Consider the following 23,771-nt stretch of genomic DNA (forward strand, 5'->3'; position numbering starts at 1 on the left):
ATATTGTTTTTCTATGTCACGTGATAAGATTACGTGAAGGAACCAGTGCTTAATGGATTAATTAAAGAACCTGATTGTTATATGTCAAATCAATGTGTTAGATAATTACATAACTAAAAACAAACCGAGGAAAGTGCGGAGGATGGGCCATGGGTCCATCCTACAGTTGGGTGGTCCCGGTTAGCTGGGAACTTTTCTCAAAAATCTCGAAGAACAGCGGGATGATCATCAAAATGAATAACGAAAGCAATGACCTAGAGTTATGTCTTACCCGATTTACGTTGTTTTAGGGGAACGGAATGGGACTATGCCTTATGGCAGAGAGGTTGAGCTTTGCATCCCTCTCATTTCCCATTCTCCTTGAACCAAGTGTAGCATGAATCCACTTCAGACCTGGCGTTTCTGCGTAAAGTAGTTCGCTCGGGTCCGACTCTAGTTGCTGTTAGTTAATGACCAGTCAGGAAAACCCTAATTCCGATCGATCCTAAGTGGGAACGGTCAGGATACTTCCGCTACGTGGCAGACGTGGGAAGACCTAGATCGCAAATCTCATAACATTCCATGGGAGTGCCGGGCGGAGCTTTCTAGACATCCTTTCCGACGGATTGCTAAGACGTGTCCGAGATGATACTAAGAGGACATGTTACAGTTGGTATCAGAGTCGACCAACAATGGAATTGTTTTTATAAGATCTCAATAAATTGAAGTAAAGAAGTTGTTGCTGTCTAAACTTTTCATTACCTTCAATGCTGTCATGCAGAATTATGAAGCGTGGAACAAGTTTTTGGTATTTCGGGTCATGTTTATGACTGCAACACATTCTCCGCTTTACAGACAAAGAATTGGGATGATGAACATCCTGTAGCAGATTTATAATCCATCACCTTTATACATAGAACGAAGATGGATGGGGACTTCAGGAATCTACTATATAGCCGCCCACCGGTTTGCTTATCTACAGACCAACCTAAAGAGGATCAAGTGGTTGGAAGACTTGAAAGTCGTGAAGTTGTTCATTTTTGTGGAAGCTCACGTAAATTTGACTTTACATATTCAAGGTCGGAAGGTTGAGATGAACTCATATGTATATGAGGAAGTAACCTGTGTAATCCCAGCCGACAGGATTAAAGTGTTGGGCCGCCATGAGAAGTATGGATTCCAACGGAAAGGGTATCCTGAACTTCCAATGAATTATCAATTCCTAAAGATCCATGACCCAAAACCCTACTATTACACAGTTCCTATAGACAAATGCAATACAACGTTGTTCTCCCCAAACTGAATGTAACAATTGGCTTATCATCACATGAAACGTTGTATTCAAAAAGACTATGCCCATGTAAATACAAATAAAGACTTCTTTTTATCAATATCTGGTTGTGCATAAGAGTTGTTAAAAAGTTAAGTAGCTACATTGTTTACGAGATAGCTGAACTAAAAATAAAAGATAAGCTAACATCGATTATCATATAATAACGTTAAGAAAACCTTTATCCAGGCACAACCCCAGGTACAGGTTCCAAATTTGCCTCCTACATCAAGTACTGCTGTGACCTAGGAGAAGAAGTTCCTCCTCAAGCAGATAAAGCCACCCGAGTTTGACAGGAGAGGCAGATTCGTCAAGGCTGATGCTGAAATTTGTATTGAATCCATGGAGGATTACTTTGAAGCAGCTGGTACTGCACCTACCAATCAGGCCATGCTCGCCAAGTTAAAGCCCACCGACGAAGCTAGACTTTGGTGGAAGCAATGGTGTAGGGATCAAGGGATTTCAGAGGGGTCCGTTACCTGGGAGAAGCTGAAGAAAACCGTGCAGGGAAGATACTTACCACCTGCATATCATACGCAGAAAATGAATGAGTTCTACGAGCTAAAACAGCTAGGACTCACTCTTGACGCATACTACTCTAAATTCGTCTCACTTTTAAAGTATGCGCCACAGATGGACATGACGCAGCAGGTGTCCAAATTTTGTGCGGGCTTAAATCCACCAGTAAATACCCGTCTCGAATCTATGTGTCCATCAGATCTTCAGGATGCACTCATTCGAACGGTGCCTATAATTCAGGAGGTGCAAGCTAGACCAAGGGGTAACAAAACTTGGTCTTATAGTGACCCGAACAAAGGAGCATTCAGACCTCAAATGAAGAGAGTTCAAGGTCATAATCAGGGACAAAGAAAGAAAGCAAGGACAAATAACGTCAACAACTTTGTTCCTACTCAAAGTAATGGCCGAAACCTCCGTTGTTTCCACTGCAACAAACCTGGTCACTTCAAGAGGAAATGTCCCAAGCTCAGCGGAGGACATCGTCAAACGCCTTTCTAAGGAGCAGGCCGTGGTCAAGGAGCCGTTACTCGTGGAAGAGGAACAACCGCTTGCATTGCCAATAGGCAAAGATGCGAAGAAGAAGAAGAGGAAGATCCGACTATGGAAGTTGAATTCGAAAAAGCGAAAGTCCATGCCGCTTTACACAAGAAAGGGCCGAATCGCCAGTTATTGATGATTCAGACACCGTCGGACTATCAAGGTAAAGGTTTCAAAACCTTGATTGATTGTGGCAGTACACATTCCTTTATCTCACTAGCATATGCAAAAAGATTAGGAATAGCCACAGTAGAAGCACCTACCTTGCTTGTGGAATTGGCAAATGGTCGTGAGGTAACTTGTACCAGGCAAACTGCTAAGGTGAAATTCTTTTTGGGAGGAAAGAAGACTTCAGTCAAATTCAGAGTCTACTCGGGATGGATTGGCTTAAGCCCAACGACGCCCACATTCACTGTGGAAAGGGTCAAGTTTCCTTTCGAAACTCTGAAAGGGAATTTGTCACAACTCAAGGTGAGGCAGGAGTGCCAAGAATCAAATTGGCCAAAGTATCTCGGATCATAAAAGGAGTCAGAAAAGGATTACCCGTTTACCTGATCAAACTCAACAAGTTAGATCAAAAGCAAGAGTCTCTTGAAGGACCTTCTTGGCTAAAGGAATACACTGACGTATTCCTTGAGAAATTGAGTGAACTTCTGCCTCAAAGAGAAGTACATCATGAGATTAGGCTAGTGCCTAGAGCTGCACCAATTGCAAAGAGACCTTATAGAATGTCCATACCGGAAGCAATTGAGTTGAAGGAACAACTCAAGCAACTGTTAGATCAGGGTTACATCCGGCCTAGCAATTCACCGTGGGGAGCTCCAGTACTATTCCAGAAAAAGAAAGATGGGACAGTTCGACTGTGTATTGATTACCGAGGGTTGAATCAATCAATAGTCAAGAACAAGTATCATATTCCTAGAATAGATGAGCTTCTTGATCTTCTTCAAGGTGCAAAGATCTTCTCCAAGATTGATCTCAGGTCAGGTTACTATCAGATAAGGATCAAGGAAGAAGATATTCCAAAGACGGCCTTCAATACAAGATATGGGCACTTTGAGTTCCTGGTTATGTCATTCGGACTTACAAATGCACCTGCTACCTTCAATAGATTAATGCAGGACATTTTTAGGCCATATCTTGATGATTTCGTGCTTGTCTTTTTCGATGACACTTTAGTCTATTCTAAATAGGAAGAAGATCATGAACCTCAACTTCGGATTGTCCTTGAGACAATGAGATCACATAAGCTGTATGCAAAAATGAAGAAGTGTGCATTCTTCAAGCGTCAGATTGAATATCTGGGATTCATAGTATCATCAGAAGGAATATCAGTAGACCCAGAGATGTGCTTGAATGGCCAATACCAGTATCTATCAAAGAGATACGTAGCTTTCTTGGATTGACAGGATGGTATAGGGTCTTCATAAAAAACGATGCTTTGATTGCAGCACATCTTACAGACTAACTAAAGAAGCAGACTTCCATTACATGGTCAACTTCCAAACAAAATAGCTTCGACAAATTGAAGCAAAGTTTGGTATCAGCACCTATTCTAAAACTTCCTGACCTCAATAAGGAGTTCGAGGTAGTAACTAATGCTAGCATTCTTGCCTTGGGGTGTGTACTTATGTAGGAAGGTCATCCAGTAGCATACTCTTCAAGGAAATTGAAGAGTCATGAAAAGAATTATACCACGCATAATCTAGAATTACTAGTTGTCATCCATTCTCTAAAGCTTTGGAGACACTACCTGTTGGGTAACAAGTTTACTCTAGTAACCGATCATAAGAGTCTCAAATGGATTTTTACCCAGAACAAGCTCAACATGAGGCAACGTCGGTGGATTGAAGTGTTGGAGGAATATGATTTTGAAATCAAGTACCGACCCGGGAAGGAGAATGTAGTTGCCGATGCACTCAGTCGCAAGGCATTCCTAAATTCCTTAATCTTGCAGAATCCATCAACGGCCAAATCTCTGGCTACAAAAGTATCTATGCCAAACAACTCTATACTTGAACTAGCTAGAGAGGAAGTATGCCATGATTTGGCCTACCAAACAATGCTAAAGGACATATCTACCAAGGAGCAGAATCAAAAGTTGCAAGCTAAGTATCAGGAATTTTCCATTGATAATGGACTTGCCTACTACATAACAAGGCTGTGTATACCAACAAGCTAGTCACTTAAGCAGAAGATATTATGGGAAGCTCATGATTCCCCTTTCGCAGGACATCCTGGCTATGCTAAAACTCTTAATGCAGTTAGGAAGAGCTACCATTGGGAGAGACTCAAATGTGACGTTCTCAAATATATCACTGAGTGTTTGTCTTGCCAACGTATCAAAGCTGAACATGTTATGATGCCAAGGAAACTACAACCACTTTTGACATTCCCCAAATGAAATGGGAATTCATTAGTATGGATTTTGTTGTGGACTTACCCCAAGTCCAAGGAGGATACAATTCCACTATGGTTGTGGTTGATATGCTTACCAAGGTTGCACACCTGATTCAAGTAAAGACAAACTATAAAGCCTCCGACATTGCAAGATTGTTTATCAAGGAGATATTCAAGCTACATGGGTTACCTAGAAGAATCATCAGTGATCGAGATTCTCCCTTCACATCACACTTCTGGAGAGCTATCTTTGAAGTTATTGGGACTCAACTCTGTTTTAGCACCACCTACCATCCCCAAAGGGATATCCAAACAAAGCGAGTAAATCAAATCATCGAATATATGCTTAGGGCATACTGCTATCGAGAGCCGAAGAGGTGGATTCAATACTTGCCATTAGTTGAATTTTCCTACAATGCTTCTTACCAGCAGAGCATTCAGATGACCCCTTATCAGGCATTATATGGTCATGATTTTCGAAGTCCTCTAAACTTTTCTGATCCAACCCTAAGGGTTGAAGCGTCAAGGCAGATGTTGGAAGAAATGGATGATCAAATAAAGTCAATAAGACAAGACATACAAGCAGCCAAGGATAGACAAAAGGCATACACAGATTTGAAACGCCAAGAAAGAGTCTTCGAAGGAGACATGGTCTTCATTCGTGTATGCCCTAAAAAGAGTTCTCTATCCCTAGGAGAGTGCAAGAAGCTAAGTCCAAGGTATTGTGGGCCGTACAAAATCCTCAAATGACTAGGACCCAATGCTTATAGATTGCAACTCCCTGAGAACCTAAAGATTCACAATATATTCCATATCAGCCTATTGAAAAAATATGTACCCAACCCTAACCATGTACTTGATGACCAACAAATTGTAATGCCTAGTCAAGGAGTCCTTGAACTAAGGCCGGATAGGATCTTAGATGTTAGGGAGAGACAGTTAAGATCTAGAACCTTGAGAGAATGCCTCGTCCAGTGGAAAGATTATCCCAAGGAGGATGCCACTTGGGTAGATGAAGGCACTCTCAACCATCAATATCCCCAGTTTATCTCGAGATGAGGACATCTTGATTCTTCTAAGGGGGAGAGAATGTAATATATTAAATAAATTTAAGGGAAAAAAAATTTCTCTGCCCTCATGGCAGCGCGTGTGCTGTGCCGGACGCCGCATGTATCGATTTGGAATGAGGGGAGGGGGGCCAGCAAGCTCCTTGCTGGAGCTTGCTCAGGGCCCTCTCCAGGCTGACTGACAGGCAAGGGGGGGGGGGGGGATTCCTTCCCCTCCCCTATATAAGGTGGAAGGGCCGAAGTTATAAGAAACGGAGGGGGAGAAGGGACGAAGCTCATACCACCGCCGACGACTTGCTAAAAAGGAGGAGGAAAGGCTGGGAGAAGGGAGGCGACACCCTGCTCTGCCGGCCGAGAGTGTGAGGGGGAGAGGAGAATCGACGGCTACCGCCCATCAGCTCGCCCTGTTGCCGCCACCTAGGAAGTATAAACTGCCGCCAACAGATGCTTCATCACCCCCATGTGGCATCTCCACGAAGAAGCCCAAAAGCTTTGGAAGCTTCTTGAGGAGCTTTCAAAGCCTTAGGAAGCCCCCTTTCATATCCCCCCCCCCCCCCCCCCCCCGGGTTTAAAAAAAACCCCCTAAGCCCCTTTCACCTCCCTTATAACCCTTTTAACCTTTTCACTTTCCCCCCCCCCCCTCATAGCTCTTTTTTTTTTCCCCACAACCCCCTAAGCTTCTTTCTTTTCCCCCTTGGATCCCAAATCCAAACTATCATCATGGGCTCGGATGTTGTCCCGTGAGAAAAAGTAGCCCATGAGGAAGAATAAAAGAGGGAAAGTAGAGGGAGTGAAAAGAAGGAGTGGAGTAAAAGAGGAAGAGTAGGGAAAAGATAAAGAAAAGAAGGAGTGGAGTGAGGGAGGAAGAGTGGGAAAAAGATAAAAGATAAGGAAGGGAAGTAGGGAGGAGTGAAGGAGAAAGGAGTAGTGTGAAAGAAGTAGAGGGTGAGGAAAAGATAAAGAAGAGTAAGAAAGGAGTAAAAGAGGTAGAGTAGAGAAGGAATAGAGGGAGGTAGAAGGGTAAAATGGGAGGAAATAAAGAGGAGTGAAGGAGGAGGAGTAGGGAAGGAGGAAAAAAAAAAGAAGAGAAAGTGCAAGGAAGGAGAATAAGTGCCTTCTATACCTTTTACCCCAAGTCAAAGTTCTCCAAGGGTTCTTGTGGTTGAAAAACCACACTCACCTATAAACTTTTTGCCAAGTATAGACCCTATAGGACCTTCTTAGGCTTTGTAAATCTTTTCCTCTCCAAAGATTCTAAGAATCTAAAGGTTCTATCATTCCTTCTCGTGACCAACCGTTTTAACGACATCTTGCCTCGAAGGAGAGACGGTGGAATTCCAAAAGAAAGAGCAAAAGCTACCTTCACATTCAAACTACAATGCCGCCTAAGAAAGTCCAAGGAGTAGCTACGGGAGGTTCATCTCCCAGTATCCATGTGGATATCTCACCCCAAAACCATGTTTTTCTTATTGGCTTTAATTCGGTTTTAAATCAATCATGCAAAGAGAAATTGTTAGGGATAGGATATATTTGTCCGAGTTATTTGTAATGAAGGAGTTTAGCTTATTTGAATGAATGATAATGTATAGAACTTAGTTTCCTTCGAATAGCATCATGCATTATAAATTACGAGCAAGATTATCTATTTACTATAGTAGTATATTTCAGTTAAATCCTAAAGGTATAGAAATTGTATCTTGCACCATACGTCCTATTCCTTTTCGCAACGAATCATTGTAAATGATTAAATTCATGAAAGGTTTCTTTCGTTGCTCAAATTACTAGGAAATTATCATTGCTAATTGCACATCTTAGCAAGGGAAATGATTGTTATTTGGCATGAGTTCGTCTGCAAGGAAAAAGGAAGATTAAATTGAATTGTATTGACTGAAAAGTAAATTGTCACAAGGATAGCAAAACCGTGACGAGGCGATCAATATTACCTTCCAAAAGATAACCAAACCAATCTAAACATAGAATTACCATGCGGAAGAGTAAAATATGCCTTGGAAATGATTTAAAGACCAAAGAAATATTCATACCCTAAGCACTTGACTACTTCCCTTATTGTAGGGTCAAAAAAATTCGTAAAGATAAAGAACTAGGGTTGTCCCTAAGATTCTTAAAAAGAAACCCTAGGTCCGAGCTTAAAGGATCTAAAATGGATTATTCCATCGCAAGACTTGCGCAGTAAGTACGAAACCATTTAGTCTTGTGATTGATGCACAAGGAGAAAGGGTAAATACCCTCAACAAGGATGGCCGATCCCTACGCAAGTTATCTTGAAAAAGGACGTATTTTTTTATATCCTTCTAAATAAGAAAAGTTGTAAACCGGAAACTAGAGTATCTAAGGAACTTTAGGGTTGACCAAGTTGGGTTAATAAGGTACCCCCTACACCGAAACGTAAAGGATCTTGCCAATTTACAAGCCACCTTGGAAACGAGTGCTGATACACTCAAAAAGAAAGAACACTTCCTTAGCAGTTTGCCAAACAACACGGTTGATTAATGGAAATGTTTGTGCTTGCTAGAGATTTTAGAGCTCTGTTTGAATTATGAATTACAAATTAAATGAATACCTATACTTCAGGTTAAAGGCCTGAAGGAAAAGGCAGTTTCAGTTACCCCCGACTGCCTGCCCAACCCTAACCAAGGGGGTTGTTGACCGCGCCGGGAACGTGGACCGAACCCGCCGCGAGAGGTCTCTCCGTTGAGCTCTACTTGGAGCAGGAGGACGCTTGGGTGCCAGGGGGGGCTCTGGCCGTAAATCCCTCGCCTTCCGGGTCCTGCACAAGAGGCTAACGTGACTCGAGATTGGATCTCAAGGCCCGCATACTAGTTTACGGACGGAAGCTTGGAATAGTGATCCCTGCGGATTACTGGATAGCCTTCCGGCGGATTATGGATAAGCCTACGGGCGAAACTCATTGTATTTCAAAGATAAAATTATGAAATGTTAATAAAGAACTTGCTTGATATTGTTTTTCTATGCCACGTGATAAGATTACGTGAAGAAACCAGTGCTTAATGGATTAATTAAAGAACCTGATTGTTATATGTCAAATCAATATGTTAGATAATTATATAACTAAAAACAAACCGAGGAAAGTGCGGAGGATGGGCCATGGGTCCATCCTACGGTTGCGTGGTCCCGGTTAGCCGGGAACTTTTCTCAAAAATCTCGAAGAACAGCGGGATGATCATCAAAATGAATAACGAAAGCATTGACCTAGAGTTATGTCTTACCCGATTTACACTGTTTTAGGGAAACGGAATGGGACTATGCCTTATGGCAGAGAGGTTGAGCTTTGCATCCCTCTCATTTCCCATTCTCCTTGAACCAAGTGCAGCGTGAATCCGCTTCAGACCTGGCGTTTCTACGTAAAGTAGTTCGCTCGGGTCCGACGCTAGTTGCTGTTAGTTAATGACCAGTCAAGAAAACCCTAATTCTGGTCGATCCTAAGTGGGAACGGCCATGATACTTCCGCTACGTGGCAGACGCGGGAAGACCTAGATCGCAAATCCCGTAACATTCCATGGGAGTGCCGGGCGGAGCTTTCTAGACATCCTTTCCGACGGACTCCTAAGACGTGTCCTAGATGATACTAAGAGGACACGTTACACTGATTAACCTAACTCAGGTTAGTTCCCCCCCACTAACTAACCCTAGGTTGGTTAGTCTCACCTAGGTTAGTTAATACTTGCCTAGACTAACTTAACTTGATCTAACTGACCCTAGACTAACCTAATTGACTTAATTAACCCTAGACTAACCTAATTGACTTAATTAACCCTATACTAATTCAGACTAACCTAATTAACCTTGACAAACCTAACTAACCCTGACTTAACTTACCTTGACTTATCTAGACTAACTTGACTTAGTTCACTTGATTTGACCTTACTTACCTAACTAACTTGATTTACATAATTTAATTGATTTAGTTAATTTAAAAATTTCATTTACATTAAAAAAAGTACAAATTTTTTTCTAAAAATTTCCCCCTATTTTTGCAATTTTTTGGAACATTTTTCAGGAGGAAGTTAAAACAAAAAAAATTCCAAAAATTTACAAATTTGATAATTAATTCAAAAATACCTAAAAATTGATAAAATTCATTTAAAATTAGTAAAAAATACAAGAAAAATTCCAAAAAATTCTAGAAAATTCCACCAACCCCCTTACCTTTTTCCATTATTTCTCACTTCAAAATATTTTCATACAAGGCACCCATATTCTTTGAAAAAAATAGAATAAAAATAAAAATAAAAAACTTATTTTCATAACATAAATTGTGGATATTTCCTCCATGACTCAATTTTCATTTTTTTCCTTCATCATATATTTCTGTGCTATATATCTTGATTTCATTATTATTATTATTTAAAAACAAAACCAAAGAACAACCAACACCAATAATAAGAAATTTAAAAAAAACACCAAAAAAAAAAAACCAAACCACACTATAAAAACACAACAAACACACCTAAACTATAAAATTAAAAAAAATATAAAATATAAAATAAAAATAAAATAAAATACAACAAAAACACTAAGGTGTTATTTTTGTTGTTCAGTCACAATGGTCTTTGATTTTGTTTGACTAGATTCATTGCTTTTCGGAGACTCCTCCGTGCACCTTAGGCCATTGCATACACACCCCTACCATGTATTTATTTTGTGAGCTTTATTTATTTTCATTCCCCCTTAATCATAATTAATTGCTAAAATGAACTATTTATTCACCCATCTTTTCCATGCACATTCGCGCTAAACACACAATTTAATAATTTTAAAATCAACTAGCTATTCACTTTGCACGTGCTATGTGTACTTAAGAGGCACCTTAATTGTTAATAAAAATGAACTAGGTCACGAAGAAGCACGTGCTGGCAGAAAAGCGCTCCACATCACTATTAATTTTTAATTAAGAAATTTGCATTTAGAGACCCAATTTGAGAATCATAGTCTGGGTTGTGCTAAAGCATCGTTTCACCATAATAATTTGTAATTAAATTTTTAAGAAGGAACCGTCATTTTTTAATTAAGATCTATAACCTAATAAAATGTCACCCATTGTTAATAATTTCTTAAAATGAACCCTTCATTAAAATAATCCCCCCTTACTGCACTTTTTCTCCCTTTTTAATAAACATGCTTCGTGGGATGGCCGCGTAAAAGTCTTTTAGTTGACATTGATGGTCAAGGTTATAGTCAAGTCTTGATGTACATTTTTATGGTCTTCTGATTTGTATATGTGTTACGATTATATGTATGGTGTGTAGTTCTTTCTTTCTTGCCTGATACGGGGATTTGGGTGCTTGAATGTTGCATTGCATGAAGTTTTCGGTCGCATATATGTAGAGGTCATGCCAAATTTTTTCTAGAATGTGTATTGTCTGGGGTGGTAAATGAGTTAGTTACATCTATGTCTGTATGTGTGTCTTTTTTTTTATTGATTTCTTTTTTATAGCCCTTTGGTTGTTTTGCAGGCTTTCTTTGTGTCTATCTGTGTTGTGGTGTGTGTGTTTTCCATCTGAATGGCGCCTCACGCTCCTCCCCTATCCAGTATGTCCCACTGGTTAGTAGGGATTACTCTTCCCTACTCACTTTTGAGCTTATCGCGAAGACAGGACTCACAATGTTCGTGGCTGCCTCCTTCCCCTTGATTCCAGAAGATCCTTCCATGTGTGATGAGTTCCTTGCCTCATACAGCAAGAAGTCCGGACTGGTCCATGGTACTTCCATGACATTGACACCCCACGGGTTAGGGAAGGCTTTGTCTCTTCCCTATAAAGGAGAGCCCTTTGTTACAGCTAGACAGTTATTCTCTAACGATGAGTTTTTGAAGCTGTTACAGAAACAGACCAAGGAAATTCTGGATGTTAAGAAAGTGATCAACACTTCAGGAGTTTTCTTTTCCATGATCACTGATCCTGTGTGGAAGTTGGTCTGCCAGTTCCTCCAAGACAAGTTTATGCCTGCAAAAACACCATCCCGCTATTGATTGGAGCACTTACTTACTCACTAAGATGGATCAATATTTTGTCAAAGTAACCAGGGGCAATGTCACAAATGTCACCTATGGATCCTACCTGTCTGTTTTCTTGACATACTCAGGCTTAAAGAAAGGTGTGCCTCCACCTCCTCTATATGATCCAGTACCTCCTCCTCCCCCTTCCGAAGACTTAGAACCTATTGATATAGAGGATCTATATTCTCCTCCTCCCCTGGTCATTCAGCGAAAGTGCTTGAAGCGGGTAGTAGATAAAGCTCCTTCAGTTCTTTCTTCAGTTACAATTCCTGCTATATTTGGTAGTGACCTCCCTACTTATCTCACATGTAACAACATGTTTAGGGCACATAGAGAGGGTTCATTGGACATATCAGTCCCTTCATTGAACAATCTAGTGTCGAGAGATGCCATTCCATTCCTCTGTAAATATATCCAAAGTTCAATTGAGCTTTCAGTGCTGACAGCCTGTGTTCAACAATTGTATGCTTCCTTTTATGAAGAAATAATGCAGTCCAAAGACCAGTTGCATAAGGCAACATCTGAGTTAGCCTCTGCCAAAGACACACTAGCAGATTTATTTAAGCAGATGGAGCAACAAACCGAAATAATTGAGACCCAAAGAGAAGAGATATCTTCTTTGAAGATTCAGTTAACAGAAGCTCAATCAGAGGTCACTAGAATCTCAGAGGAGAAGGAGAGGATGTCCAAAGAAGCGCAAGAGTTTCAAACTCTTTTAGATGTAAAACTCTCAGCCTTACAGATTGCTAATGACACAATGGAATCACAAGCTTCCCAAATCAAGCAGTTGCAAGACCAAGTGGTACAATCATGGTCTATTCCTCCAAGCCCTAATGTTCCACTGATCCCTTCTCTTTCATAGTAGGACTTGGCAGTTCTCTAGAGACAGGCTACCTTGTGTCCTTTATTCCAAGATAAAGTGGAAAGATTGCAATCCAGGATGGATCTGCTATGGTCTACATTTGAGCATTTCCAGGAATATGTTCCTCGGGACCATTCTTTCTTTGTCCACTATCAATTGCAAAAGTTGGCCTTTTACATGAAGCTTTCAACGATGGATCTTCCTCTTCCACAGAATGGTTGGAGTGGGGCTTGGTCTCCTGAGTTACTGACAGAAGTAGTCTGTATGGTGTTTGAAGATTCTGGGACGATGGATACCATGTTGCTGTCATATATGTATCTACGAGGAGATCTGTTGATTCCAGATGAAGTAGATATGGCCTGGTATGTGGGAGACGTGGTTTTATAGGCTGTTTTGTATGTCAACTATTTGGAGTTGCGAATAGATGACATGTTCCAGAGTTACTCCTCAAAAGTGGCTACTTTCCCTGATAATTCCTGGCACTCAATGATTGATTCTGTGGTCTTGAATCACCGACATAACATAGCTTCTACCTATGTACAGAGCACTAACAAACTGAGGGTGGATCTCTTAGCTCACCTTTCCAAAAATAATCCATTTGATTCAACCTTTTTTTATGCCTATCAGAGAAGATCTATCTTAGGTCCCTCTGTTCCTAGCCTATTGTATTACCAACAAATGGCATACCGTTATGATACATATCTTTCCCTCTATCAAACCAATTCAACAGCAATCTTCCCCCTTCTTTTCCAACCTCAATCTTTTCCTCAAATTCCAATATCTACATATTGCTCTTTTATTGAAGATAGAGTATTTTCCCCTTCTCCACCATGCCCTTCTCCATCTATCCATGTACCTTCTACCTTTCCTATTTATCAATTAACACGCTTCCTAATTGATTCCCTAAAATTTTCAGCCACTCCTTCTTTAACCTATTCCTCCTTTTATGATTTTGCCTACCCATCTCTTCATCCACTTTTACTTATTCCACTTCCATCTCCTGTCACTTCTATCTCTCAACCCCTTTAGTTGGTTAGTGAATATGAAGGGTTTGATCAGCAGATTCCAAGAAGAAGAGGATGGAGCTCGACTGATTCTCTTACAGGACCTCAGATAAACTGGCCAATAATTCCAAGAGATTGGACAACTCTCAGTCAAGCATACCAGAACTACCTTCATTTTGCTCACCAATATTCACAATCTCTAGATCCTTTGGTGAGATTGACGTCTCATTTTGCTTGGTATCTAGCATACATGCATAGGCATTCCCATAAGGATCAAAAGGCTATTCCAAAGCTTTGTATGAATGTCAATGTGAACGTTGACTCCCACCAGTTGGATGTCTTATACTTTCATGCCCTATGTCTTCCTAGCAGATACCTTGTCTTGCTAGGAAGGATGTGATGCTTGGAGTTCTTTCAAAATCCTCCAAAGATATTTATAGATGAATCCTTCTCCATGGATCGCTTTCAAAATCACCAAGCCTTCGAAAGACATCATCTTCATTGATGCCTTTGCAATGTATCTTGGATGATTCTTAATGATATATATATCTTTTTGGAGGTGTCATTCAGATGGTTGTGTTAGTGTTTGTGTATGTTGTAATAATTGTATGTGATGAGTTCATGCTGATTGAGAATAACTTGTTCGAGAGCTCTTTTCAAATGATTGATGGTGGATGAAAAGCCTATGGTGGAAAGCTGAAGAGTACCTCTTATATACTTTACAAATTTGTTCTACTTTTTAAATGATTAATTAGAAGAGTTAATGAATGATGGAAGTTTTCCTTTAGTAGTATTTTCTATAAGATAAAGGTGATAAGTTGGGGTCGTGCTTTGGAGAGATTATTGAAGATCCGACGGAAGATCCAAATTGAGCTCTTTAATGAACTTATATTCTTCTTTTCCTTAGGTCGTGAGGATGCTTCCTTTCTAAGTGTGTGGACATGTTGAGAGTGGAAAAAGACTGAATTTTTGATTGATTTTTGTTGTTTTTGAGGACTGAATTATTGATTTTTGATGGATTTAGAGTGATGTATGGTTGTTAATGGAAGTATTTGAGAGTGTTTTGGGTGATATTGATTATATTTTGGAAGTTTATGATGATTTTCATTAGAGATATGAAGCTCTGTGATATTGTGATAAGTTCTGATTGGTTCTGTATACCTTCTGTGTAGCTTCTGTTTTGTTCTGATTGTCTTCTGTATGAAGCATGGATTGATGATTGATGAAGATTGAGATCTTTTGAAAGCTTATTGAATAGTTTTTGATAGTTTGTAATGGTTTAAGTATGAGTTATGAGGTTCTGATGACCTTCTGTAACCTTCTGTAAACCCTCTGTAGAGCCTTTGTCTCTGCTTTGTCTCTGTACTGTAGCTGTACTATAGCTATTCTGGTGTTGTACTGTGACTGTTTGTAGACCTTATGTAAGTGTTCTATAGAATGTATGTGTGACTTTGGGAAATTTTTCTCACCTTTGGAAAGGATGAATCTAAGTTCAAAAGAGCTAAAACAAGTGGAAGAAGCAGCTGCTGAAGACTGAGGAGAAGACTAAGTGAAAGTGATAGTAGTGAGCTGTGAAAAGATACTATAGTGGCTTTGGTGACTCTTCATATAAGACATACCTCTTGGGAGGTGCATCCACGACCTAAGAAGGATTATTGAGAGTTATTATGAGAGTATTGTCGTGAGGATATGATGTACTACTGATAGAGAGAGAGAGAGAGCGCGCAAGAGATAATCAATTCTATCAAAACAATGTAACTGTATATGAGAGATTGAGAGAGAGAACTATGAAGACATTGAAGAAGGATAATATGTGATTGATTTCCATTCAAAGATGGTATATTCTTTTGTGTTGTTTGTTATATTGATGGATTCTATGAAGATGTTGAAGATTATGGTTGATTCTATCAAATTCGTGGGAGATATCTACTATGATGCTGCATGAAGAATTATTGTTTTCTTTGTTTTGATGATCAAAATAATGAAATAAAAGCTTGTTGATGTTACAAGATAGATTTTCTTGCAAGAGAATTCATTTTTCCTTGGTGTTCCTCTTTGGGCTCCACACTACTATCTATATTATGAACATAACTCTCACAACTATATTTCATGGAATGACCCTTGAAGAATTCTTTACATGTAAGAAGGCCGATGTGTCACACTTGAAAGTATTTGGTTGTATTGCATATGCTTATCTGCTAGATAACTAAAAAAATAATCTCAATCAAAAGGTTAAACAATGTATATTTATTAGATACTCTTTAGAGCAGAAAGAGTATCATTGTTATAAGCTTGTCACATGTGAGTTCAAAGTAAGCAAGGATGTTATTTTTTATGAGATGAGCAGTTGCTATGCATCTAGTGATGATGCATTGGATAATAATGATGATGATAGATATATATTTTTAGAAATAAAAGAAATAATCACAAAGCCTTATTGGACCAAAAACATCATTTGGTACTACATCTATAGTTAGCCCTTGGTTTGGGAGACTAAGAAGTAGCTTCATAGCTTCAAGTGTATGTACATGTGTTATATGTAAAGACAAAGGGAAGAAGAAAGTATTGGATGGTAATAATGCATCTACTATTCATTTGAGATTTGATGGAGATTCCAATGGTTCAAGGATTTTGGATGATGAGCTTTGTATTCCTTTAGAACACCGGTTGTACCAAGAGCACATGGTAATGTAAAGGCTCTAGTGAGTGATCCAATGGTATATAGGGCTAGCAAGGTAATGCCCTGCTAGTAGATTTGGTGTTGAAGGTTATGTATCTTACCATTATGCTAATATGGTAAAGGTGGTTGAGGATATTGAGCCCACTTGTTCTAGGAATGTTATTGGTCATGCGTATTAGGATGATGCAGCAATTGATAAGGAGATGGTTGTATTAGAAGCATATGCAGCAATTGATGCAGCTACCTATGGGCTACAAATTGAGCCAATTAAATCAAGTTTGAAAGCATGTAAAGCTACATAGCAATCTAAAGTATGGATATAGGCACTAGATCAAATGGAACGTGGTAAAGCAGCCAAAGAAGATTTGGCTAACGCTAGTCAATATATTCGAGGAATAACTGGTTGGAAAGAACTGGTAGATTCATTTTCTGCCTTTACACATTTGGCTGACGTCAATCATAAAGAAGTCTTGATTGACGAAAAGAGAAGAAGAGAATATGAACCAGGGCCTTCCTCTTGTGGCCCTCCAAAATAGGTAACTAAAAGAATACCTAAACAACCAAAGCTTTCTGAAAATATAACCCCAGATCAAGAGATGGAAGATGTGCCACAAATAAAGAAGACTGAAGAAAGGAAGAAAGGCAAGCAGCCAGGCTACAATTTGCAGTCTAACATAGAATTTGCAACCAATCTCAAACGAGTCCTAGAAGAATGAATTCTAGGAAGCAAAATTGAATTCACCTCAGGAGAAATTCTTGGAGTTTCCAAACGTGAATTCCATGATGTAATTATTAATGTAATCAAAAGGAAAAGATAATATGTTGGTGATGAAGCTGAAGAAACAGTGCATGCTTTTTGGCAAGTTCTTGAAGTTTTTATGCAGAATGAAGAGAAGCTAACTTCACAAGGAATTCAACTTGAAGCAATAATTAATTGCAGCAATTGAAGTTGAATATAAAGAAAACATGAATGCAAAAATTAAAGAAGTGAAAACTGAAAATGTAATGGTCGGCTAGTCCAAACCAATTGGGCAGCCCACCTCTCAAAAAAAAGGTTGTCTACAGCACATACATGAGGAAGAAGGGGCTCGGTTCATTCCAAGCTGTCACTACTCCCATACGCATTGGGCAAGAGCAACAACGGAGACAATCGTCAAAATTGGAGAAAAAGAAATACCATGTATTGCACTCTTAGACCATGGCTCGGAGATAAACGTCATGGCAATGAGTCTCTATGAAAGTGGTGGATGGCCCATAGATGTTGATCCAGGATAGCGAATGAGAGCTGCAAACAACTCTTCTAGAGAGTTATATGCTGCATGTCCTAATGTGCAGGTAATTATTGGAGACATAAATGACAATTTTCACCTTTTTTGTCAAGACTCTTGTAGTTACCCTATCATTCTTGGGCAACCTTACATTTCTAAAGCCCGCTTAACACCATATTGGGGAATATGGAAATTTTCCATAAGTTTGGGACACGTGGTCAAATCTTTGGATTTGTCATAACTTGAACACTATAACTCCAAATTAAGCAGTCTATAGCTCAATAGATTCCATTTTTCAAGCGCTTTCCAATGATAGGTTACATCATATGGTTTTGAGAAACTTATGGGCATGTTATCCGGATGCCACCTTTTTAGTATTCAAAAAATGGGAATTGGGAGATTCCCAAACTCACCAATATTGTATTGCTTGGAAACAAAAGCTCTTGATGATGGTTCTTTCTATGCTCAAATCCAAAGAAAGGATAATGAACGAGCTGTCCAATTTCTCACTGTGTGTATTAATCATCATCGAAACATAGATCGATTGCGTGATTATCCTATGCCTCCTAATGCCCAAGAATTCAAGGGTTTTCGGGCTATACTACTATAAAGGGAGGCTATGGTAGTGTGTCATGTAAAAAGATTGAACTTCCTTATGCTACAAAAACTGTGTCTCTAGCAAATTTGTATGTATGTACAGCCAAGAGTATGGGCTGTTATAAGTCTCTTCCGGCCATGACTAAAGCTGAAAGAAAATATTTGTGTCATGTAAAAAGGGAGCTGAAAACTTATGACATGATGGCTGAAAATGAAGATATTTTGGGCTTTTTTTAAAAACTGATTACTACTGACACAATGGTTGAAATATATGCAGCTAATCATGCAGAAAATGAGGTTGAAAATCAGTCCATAGAAGTATGTACATTCGATTTTTATCAAACAATTCAAGAATTTGTTGAACAAGAAGACAATGGTTTACTCAACAAGGCTGAAGCACAAGTGGAGACAAAATACAAGATAGTGGATAAGAAAGTCAAACCTGTGGTAGTCCCACTGTCTCTTGAAACTGAAGGGCTCGCTGATAAGGCAACAAATCAGCCAAGTCTTCGTGATCCTCCAACATTGGTCACAAGTTCACATCTAAAAGTATAAAGAGCTAAAAATGGTGAAAATTCTTTCCTTTCGTCTGCTGAAAAACACTCTTTTATGCAAATGCTAATGAAACATGGAAAAGCTTTTGCATTTCAACCAAGTGAAATAGGCTGTGTGGATCCAAATATTGTGGCTCCTATGGTCATTTTTACGGTCCCACATGTGCCTTGGAACCTCAAGCCCATTCCCCTTCTAAGGGCGCATATGCTCAAATTATTGGAACTTCTAAATGAGAAGATCAGAATGTAGATTATAGAATCTTCTTCAGCACCTTACTCAAACTGATGGTTTACTGTGCCTAAGAAAAATAAATCTTTACGATTCATTAAAGATCTACAGCCTATCAATCATGTCACAATCCGAAATGTTGGTTCGGGTCCAATTGTTAATGAGTTTGCTGAAGCTTTTGCAAGTAGAGCAATTTATTCTATGGGCGACCTATATTCAGGATATGACTAATTTCAGCTTTCATTAGAAAGCCGAGACATTACCACAATGAAGACACCTCTTGGATTGGTCCACATATGCACTCTACCACAAGGTGTAACAAACTCCATAGCCCATATGATGAATGCCATGCACAAAGTCTTAAGGGACTTTATTCCACAACTTACTCTTCCATTTCTTGATGATGTACCTATCAAGGGATGTGAAGTCAATAAAAAGAATGAGGAGCTTGACGAAGATGGTTGCAAGACATTTGTAGCTAACCATATTCATGCTTGTAACATGATTTTGACAAGGCTAGAAGAGGTACATCTTACCCTTTCTGGAGGTAAGTCGATTTTTGGAGTAAAAGAAGTGCTAGTGGTCGGTCATCTATGTGGCCCCTATGGACGCAAACCTTCTCCAATCAAGATAGATGCCATCACCAAAATGCAAGAAAAATGCATAAATGTTTCAGAGGTGAGAAGATTTCTTGGTGCATGTGTATTCTATCTCGTATGGATACCACATTTTGCTCATGTAGTCGAAAATCTTTATCAATTATTAAGAAAATGTCAAAGATTCTCTTGGAATAAAGAGCATACTCTCACTATGCGTAAATTAAAGAAGCTATTAATTTCAGCCCCCACTCTCAAAAGGGCTGATTATTCAAATGGTCAACCCATCATCCTTACTATGGATACAAGTCCCATTGGGATAGGATGGGCGGTTGGCCAAGAGGATCTTGAAAGTAACAGGTATGCAATTCGTTTTGGAGAAAAAGTTCTCAATGAACGTCAAAGAAGGTATGCACAAGTAAAAAGTGAATTGTGGGGAGTTGTAACAGCATTAAAGTGTGATCATGAATACTTTATTGGTGCTTCCGTAGTGGTAGAAACTGATTGTCTTCCAATCTTGGGCATGATTGTCAACTGCTCTACACCCGACATTCCTATGCTAAGATGGATTGCATATATTAAGTCTCTCAACCCCGAATTAAAGCATATTGCAGAAAAGGAAAATCTAGTTGTTGACATGCTATCACATGCAAGATATAACAATGAAGAAGAACTGATGGAAGAAGCTGAAGCTGAAGAATCTATACTTGCTGAATTTCATTCCATGGCTGCTGAAAATACATTTTTAGTTACTGCATATACTGCTCCAAAGTTGAAAACAACAAGATGGTCAACTAGAAGCTAGTATGCTCATTGCATTGCTCAAGTTTTATTTCATTTCCTTGAAGAAGATTATGAAGAAGATTGGCTAAAGATCGGCCAATATTTGAGCACAATGAAGAAGAAGGAGACTTGGACTGATGAGGAGTTCAAGCATATCAAGAGGAAAGCTTATGGCTTTTTTCTTAAAGAAGGACATCTATGGAAGTACACAAAGAATAAGAAAGGAGCACCTATCCGAGTTTTAGGTAACAAAAGATTGCAACAATAGGTAATGAAGGAATTTCATGAAAGCCTGTGGGCTGACCATAGAGGCATATGGGGAACCTTTAGTAAAGTCAAACAAAAATATTGGTGGCAAAACATGTATCTGGACATAACACATTTTTTTGAAACCAGTTATGTGTGTCAAATGTATTCTATGGTCAAGCATCGAGATGGGTTTCAACCAACTTATCATTTTTCTATACATTATAGATGTGTTATTGATCTTGTAGCCATGCCTACAGGAATATGGAATATGCGGTATTTAGTGCTTGCAAGAGAGGATCTTACCAATCAAGTTGAAGGCAAAGCATTTAACAACCAAATCCACTCAAGCTGTTTGTCGTTTTTTTCTTGAAGAAATGTTTTGTAGATATGGTTGTGTGGGTAAAGTAACTACAGATAGAGGAGAGTTGGATGCTGATGAGGCACACAACTTCTTTGCTCAATTGGGTATTAAGTTGGCTTTAACATCATCCTACAACCCTGAAGGCAATGGAAAGAGTGAGAGAGGTCATCAACCTATTCTCAAAGCTCTAGCAAAGTCTTGTAGAGGAAAGATCAAAGAATGGCCTAAAATGCTACCTTTTGCATTATAGGCTGATCAGACTGCTCACAGTTCAGTGACTGGCTATATGCCAGCTGAACTTATGCATGGACAACAACCAATTATGCCAATTGAAGAATCTATTCTCACATGGAGTCTTCTACCTTGGGAGGAAGGCATCAGTAGAGAAGAGTTGCTGACTTTGCGCATATGGTAGCTAGAAAGAAGGCCTGAAGATGTTCAAGCAACTATTGAGAAGCTAAAGACAACAAGACTAAAGAACAAAAGAAGATTTGATAAGCGACATTGACTTCGACCAAGAGCAATTCAAGAAAATGGTTGGGTGCTTGTCTATGACAACAACCTAGACAATCAATACAGTGATTCTAGGAAGATGGTAAAGCGTTGGTTTGGCCCATATGTGGTAAAGGTCGTTCATCGCAATGCCACATATTCATTGGCTGAATTTATGGAACAAGCATAAAGATACCCATAGCTGGAAAAAGAATCAAGCTCTTCAAATGGAGAGAAAGTTCAACATATGAGCTAGAATACTTGACTAAAATTCAAGAGCATGAATACATAGAGGAAGAAGAAGAGGCAGAAGATGAAGACATTAACATGGCAGAAGATACTTCTTCTGACACTGCAAATCCGTAAGACTTTGGCAAAAGCCAGAGGATGTGTAGGTTAGGAGGGGATGAATGTCATGCCGTTAGGCGCATACTGTGTAAAAAAATCTAGAGTGTGGCTTCCTTTTAGATTTAGAGAGCCAATGCCACTTTAGGCATTAGTATTAGTGTCCATGGTTCAAAATATTAGATTTTTTTGGATAAGTTTTTTGTCAATTTTTGATATTCTAGATATTATCTCTTGTAAAAATCCATAAAACTCTAGATAACTTCTAGATTAAGAGGACATGTAAAAGAAAGCATATAGCTTTTAGCCAATTTGAGAGGATTTTATGTAAAAAAAAGAGATTAGCAAAATCGCACGACGCGCAATCGCTGTTTTCAGGCAGTGTAGCACTCCGATAGTGGGAGATAAAGAAGGAGTGATCTGGCAGGATTCTAGTCAGGTGTTCTATATTTAATCCCCCTTTTCGAGCCATTGGAAGCATCAGATTGGCGATCTGAGCAGCATAGAGGAAGGTATTATTTTGTACATGTTTTTGTCTATTAGAGTTATATTTTCTCAAAATGTTGAAAGATATAGACAGGCTTCATCTCTATTAGTATTCTTCTATATTTTCTAATTATTTTTTGAAGTATTCTTCTACATCTTCAATCTCTTCGAACCCCTTCTCTTCCATCTACTCCTCTCCTTGAATCTACCTTCACCCTGCTGTCACTTATCTTCAAGAACTTGGCTTGAAACCTTCAACCCTTCTCTTATCTCTACCATCTCTAGAGTTTAAGCTCTTGAACCCTCATACATTCTTCTCTTGCCTAACCCCTAGTGGTGACCTTCAATCCTACGCGCTACGATAGCGTACGTATGCGGCCAACAATACTGCAGGAGATTTGCATGTTGCTTGTCCGAACTTGACGATTTCTATTGGAGATGTGGATGATACTTATCATTTCTTTATGCAAAAGTCTTGTTTCTATCATATTATTTTGGGATATCCATTTATTGCTGAGTCTTGGAAGGAGACTAAGGTTCTAGACGATGGGTCTGCAAATCCAAAGCAAGGATGGAAAGAGGGTTGTTCATGTCATGACAATTCGTGTCAACCATTAGTGAAATAAGGATTCTTGGATCATGGATTTCCCTCTTCCACAAGAAAGTCAGATTTTTGTTAGGTACCACTATCTTGGGAGACAACAGTGGTATGAGACACAGAAAGCTCTTGCCTCCTAGCAGCGGCTATTTTTGCTCAAGTATTTATGGTATGACTACTAAAAGTACTTTGTGTTTTCAGCATATTTCAGACATGCCTAGAGCTACCACAAAGTATTTGAAGAAAAGAGAGAAAGAATTGAATCTTGCAAGTGTTTTACAAGATGAAGATATGGTAGATGATCTCTATGATGGGATGTCATGCTTAGATGCTATGGAGAATCTTTCAACATTGCTGAAAATTGAAAAATCAAGAATTGTCATATGTCTTACAGGTCAATTCTCTGGTGATGTATTGCAAAATTGCTGATTTTATGTTACAAGAAAATTTAGGTGAGAGAATTCTCAGTAAAAAGTGTTCTTTGTGGAAATATTTCAGAAAAAAGAGTTGGGTGCTATTTATACACATCAAAAATCGTGTTTAACAAGGTATCTACAAAAAATTTAAAATTTGCAAGTTATAGCAAAGAAGCCAGAGTACAAACAAAATATAAGACAAGAAGGTTAGACCAATTGCATGACCGCTACCTTTGGATAGTGATGAGATGATTAGAAGAGCAGCTATGCAGCCTCCTTTACAAGATCTTGTAGGTATTAGACATAGGTTTTTAGCCGAGACAATGAAAGAGATGAAGATTGGGACTCAAGATTTTTTTACTTCCAGCAGAGGTGAGATGTT

This window comes from Lygodium microphyllum, chromosome 8 (assembly GCF_053477565.2).
Source record: "Lygodium microphyllum isolate KBCC chromosome 8, Lygodium_microphyllum_v1.1.10, whole genome shotgun sequence".
Taxonomy (NCBI): Eukaryota; Viridiplantae; Streptophyta; class Polypodiopsida; order Schizaeales; family Lygodiaceae; genus Lygodium; species Lygodium microphyllum.